We start from the raw sequence: 5,358 nt of genomic DNA, 5'->3' as shown, positions 1-5,358 counted from the left end.
ATCCCTTGCAGGAATTGAAGCATCTGCTGCTGCGCAACCTCTTGACCATCCAGACGGGAGACCAGATTTTGCAAGGCCTCTGACCCCACACTCCGTCCACCATCCGAGTCCATCGATCCTGGACTTACTGTCAGATTGTGTTTGGGCTGTGTCCCCGGAGGGGGCGCTAGTGGGTCAGTGGAGGTAGATGGGAGAAAACGAGGAGGCTGGATAACGTTCCTGCGTATGAGCGCAATGGTATTTATTTGGCAGATGATATTAAACAGGATGGTAGCAGAAACAATAATAACAGATGAATAAAGTCAATCACTCAGCATGATAACTGAAAGTCTATGGCAATGGATGACAGATGACTTGAGAAAATAATAACCGGTAATATATAAACAGAAGAACAAGTGCTTGTGAAATGGTTCTGGTTTGGAAACCAGTGCAGGTTTTAAAACAGGAAACTTAGGCAGCAAGGTGTAGAATGGCAAACCTGAGCAGAGGCAGGAGTCTGACTTCACAGTGCAGGTGATGAGGCACTGGCAGCAGCAAGCTGTATCACAGGTGGAGGAATGAAACACACCTGGAGTCAGTCTCAACTGCAGGCTGAAGCACACAAGGTGGTGATGAGTGTGAAGCCTTGTTGCAGGTTGCAGGTATTGCTGGGCCTTGAAGTTCCACGGAGCTGTGCAGAGTAACCAGGAGTACAAGTTCTTAACCAGAGAACCAGGAACACAGGAGGAACAGGAACAGATCCTTTCACATGGGTCGCAGGAATGACACAAAGTCCAGGATGCCTGCAGACTGATCCTGCAGTCTCTTATGTACCCCATGGTGCACAGGGATTGGATGAGTGAAGGAAAGTGGGTGCGGCCAAGCACCGGATTGGCCGCAGTGTACTGGCTGTTTACAGACTGTCATGGCGGCGCCCACGCTGCGGCCTAGCAGGGACGCGGCGCGCTACATGCCCGCTGTCTCAGGAATGTTCCCAGGCTCTTGATGATGTCCCATGGCAGGGGCATAGGCGACAGGTGACCGCAGGGAGCCAGGACGGAGTCCGCAGCGGCGGACGGATGTCAGCCTGGTAAGTCGATTCCTGACACTCTGTGTGATGCTGCTGGCTGGGACCTCTGCACAGGGGAACCGCAGGACTTTGGCTCTGCACTGCAGTGCACCATTCATGCTGCTCTCTAGGTCTATTAATGTTGCACATTACTAATCTGCAATTGTGTGGGACCCTCCCATAGGCATATCATACTTGTTGTTTTTTGATAAATGGATTACTGTACAAAAGTTTTGGGCAAGGTGATAAATGAATGCCCTCGAGTAGCCACTTGCACATCAGGAGCTGCACTGACTGTAATCTGGTATGACATAGGAAAGAAGGGTTTTTGATCCTGCACCGACCTAGATTCTAACTACGTGATCAATCCAAAATTAGCCAGAAGTGGACAATATGTGTGGAAATTCCTACTAGCCCGTATGGCGGTGCGCCCAGAGTCAAAGAAAACAGTTGTATATGCACAAGGAGAGAAAGTATGACTCTTGTTTGGGCGCACTCTTATCTCAAAATCAAATGTTAGTTGTTGGGTAATGTGCCCAACCTAGGTGAGGTAGTCTTTTATTCTTGCTCTCTAGGATACATAGAAATTCATCCAGACATGTACACCTAGATAATAATGAATAAATCCAATGGAAGGTGACTACTTCAAAATTATGGAATGTTTAGATCTTGATTATGCCTGGATAACCGCATAAAGGAAGATAGCCACATATTATGCTACTTCCGTCTGCCAAAGATCAGTACAAAACTGTGTTTGTATTAATGAGCCCTGGTTGGGTTAGATATATCAGTGGGAAAACCCACATATGAATAAACAGTTGTATTTGTCGGCCAATATCATAGAGAGGTCGTGACGAATAGAGGTTCAAGAAATAGTAGGAATGAGTGTAAGTGGTGATACTGCTGTTGTTGTTGAGTCTATAGGGAAGATAGTCCTCCTACTTCACTGGGTATTCCCTAGAAGTCGCCCATCTAGGTACTGACCCAGCCCACCTCCGTTTAGCTTCCAAGATCGGACGAGATTGGGCGTGAGCGCAGGGGTATAGTCGTAGGAAGGTTGGACCCTACGGCACCAATGAGAGTGCACCGAAATGGAGGGATGGAGTCATCTGAAGAAGTGAGTGGGACTGGGTGAGGAGGGGGGATAGCAGCTGTTTGAATAGGTGTGAATCTGCTGTCCACGTTAGACTGAAGAGACGTGTCCCCTAGGGGGGCACGCTCCCCAGAATCGTGGATGAGAGTTCACAGAAGTAAGCCAAGTTAGGAAAGCGAGAGGGCGCAGAGTAAGAAGATATCTGCAGGGTAATGACGATAGTAAGTACACCTCTTAGATTTTATTAAATGAATCTCTAATATATTTGAGTATCACTTATGGTAGTGGTCGAGAGTTACACGTATGGTACATACAGTTTGAAATTTGCCTTAGGCAGATTATGCGCGAGACTAGGACATTGCAAATCGCCAATTTGAACGTCAAACAAGTGAGTACCTACAAAGGATATATTGGTAATCAGCCTCGCTGGAAATATCAGCTAAACTGGTTGCATGATTTTTATGGAAAATACAAAAAAATGCATTCAAAGGTACAGAATTGTACTACTATGGTATACAATCTAGTATAATAAGGCATTACATATCCCCCATTCGAACGTCAAACAGGTGAGTGCCCATAAGGGATATATAGGTGGTCAACCTTGCTGAAAATATCAGCAAAATTGGTTGCATGAATATTGCTAAAGCATAAATTCTTAATCAATAAAGTATCAAAAATCAGTTGGAAAAAACAGCAAAATTTGTTACTAAATTATTAAAGGGTTATCGAGATATAGTGCTAAAGTGTCAGACCTGAATCAATAGGGATCAAAATATTATCGAATCAATTTGTCATACAGGCATATGCCCAAGAGAAAGCAGGCACGTATCCACAAGGGACATATTTGTGATCGGCATAGCTGGAGATACCAGCAAAAGTTATTTAAATAAATGCTTTCAAAAATACATAAATATACTGCTAAAGCATGAAAGTTGAAAAAATGAGGGATCAAATGTCACCCAATCCAACATCAAACAGGCATGTGCCCTGAAGAAACTGCTGAAGCATGAAATCTGAAATCAATAATGGATCAAATATCACCCAATCCATTATCAGACAGGCATGTGCCCAGGAGGAATATCCACAAGGGACATATTTGTGATCGGCATAGCTGGAGATACCAGCAAAAGTTATTTAAATAAATGCTTTCAAAAATACATAAATATACTGCTAAAGCATGAAAGTTGAAAAAATGAGGGATCAAATGTCACCCGATCCAACATCAAACAGGCATGTGCCCTGAAGAAACTGCTGAAGCATGAAATCTGAAAACAATTAAACTGCTGGGGCAGTGGCCTCCGGGAACCCCGCTGGGGTCAGCACCTCGGATTTTTTTACTGGGACCGAGCCGTCGGCCTCCCCCACTGGGACCGAGCCATCGGCCTCCCTCTCTGAGTCGATAATTATCGAAACTTCTCCCGGGACTATGACTTCCGGGACTTTTGCTGAAGCTATAACCTTCAGCACCTCCACTAATGCTACGCCTCTTAAGTTCTTTCCTGGGGAAGCGACCTCTAGACCCTTCTTAGAGGCTGCGTCTCTCGAGACCCCACTTGAGGATATTACTTCAAATATCCCTTCTGGGGTTTTGCTTCTCGAGTTCCCTTCTAGAACTATGGTTTTAGATACCCTTTCTGGGGTTGCGCTTTTCAAGTCCCTACCTGGGGTAACAGCTTCTGAGACCCCTTCTGGTATGGACACCTGAACTATAATATTTGATGTCCCTCTATAAGCTAGGGCATCGGGTACCGCTCCAGCACTCTGGGCATCGGGTACCGCTCCAGCACTCTGGGCATCGGGTACCGCTCCAGCACTCTGGGCATCGGGTACCGCTCCAGCACTCTGGGCATCGGGTACCGCTCCAGCACTCTGGGCATCGGGTACCGCACCAAGATCCTGAGCATCGGGCACCTCTCAAGGACCCTGGGCAACGGGCACCACTCCAGGACCCTGGGCAACGGGCACCACTCCAGGACCCTGGGCAATGGGCACCACTCTAGGACCCTGGGCAACGGGCACCACTCCAGGAACCTGGGCATCAGGCACCACTCTAGGAACCAGGGCATCGGGCACCACTCCAGGGGCTTGCAACGCTGCTTCAACAGGAACCTCAAGAGAGGAGAGAAACATTCTCTTTTGATTCCTGAATCTATATTGGGGCTCCCTTGCCCAAGGACCCCAATTATAGGACAGAGAGCTTTTTAGTGTGGGTTGTGTGACAAGTACCTCTGCGACAGTAGAGACAGGAGTAGGTCTTGTATCCTGACTCAACTTGGCCAGAGGGCAAGACTCGTCACCACACTTTGGCTTGCGCAACTCACAGGTCTGCAGATAGTGGCCTAAACCCCCACAATATAGGCATAAGTTTAAGTTTCTGCGACGCAGACGCTCCTCTTCTGAGAGCCTGGGCCGCAGAAAACTTTTAAACCATTTCTCTTCAATTAAACCAGAGGATTCTCTTGTCACCATACTGTGAACAAGAGTCTCTTTAGAGATAGATGTACTCTCAACGACTTCTGGCAAGATGAGCAAGATTTTAGTCAGAAGGTTTTGCAGTTGCTTTAAGGATTGCTGCAAAACTTCTAGTCGCTCTGGTCTCAAAGCACTGAAAGCAGAGTTCAGGGCTGAGAGAGATGCCTGCAGGGCTTGCATAGTAGACATAGGAGGATTTAAAACTAGACAAGACAAGGCAAGCCTAGACAAGGCAAGACTAGACAAGGCAGGACTAGACAAGGCAGGACTAAATTTTTGCTAAACAAAACAAGACTGTTTTTTTTTTTAAACACCGGACTGGATTCTAAACACCGGACTGGATTCTGCACACTGAATTCTAGACAGGACTGGATTCTAAACAGCGGATTGGATTCTGCACACTGAATTCTAGACAAGACTGGGCCAAAAAAGAAAAAGTTTTTATTTCTTTTTTGTGGTATGGCTGGTGATAATGTTAGGTTCCTGGTGCTCAGAACAAGGGAGATGTTATGAAGTGAGTCCAGAGCACCAGGACGTAACGCTGGGAAAGGGGAATGGAAAGGGAATAGCCCCTGGCGCCCTATCTCCGTTGTCTCGCCCGTGCTGTCAGTACACTCTTGCGAGACTATGGTTGCTTGAGCCCATGGCAGCCGCGTTTGAAGGGCGGATTACGTCTGCCCAACTTCGATGCCCCCTCAGGTCTTAATGAGAGACAAAGAGTGTACCGAGACAGGGTGATAACAAG

At 46.9% G+C, this 5,358-nt stretch overlaps 1 pseudogene; it reads right to left on the bottom strand.

Annotated features, from left to right (window-relative positions):
* Nucleotides 1–1,983: 1,983 nt before the first annotated feature.
* On the bottom strand, nt 1,984–2,102 carry LOC134897667 (5S ribosomal RNA; annotated as a pseudogene).
* Nucleotides 2,103–5,358: the final 3,256 nt, after the last annotated feature.

Source organism: Pseudophryne corroboree, chromosome 3, assembly GCF_028390025.1.
Source record: "Pseudophryne corroboree isolate aPseCor3 chromosome 3, aPseCor3.hap2, whole genome shotgun sequence".
Classification (NCBI taxonomy): Eukaryota; Metazoa; Chordata; class Amphibia; order Anura; family Myobatrachidae; genus Pseudophryne; species Pseudophryne corroboree.
Note: the sequence above shows the minus strand (reverse complement) of the source record. Positions and strands in the feature narration are given on the sequence as shown.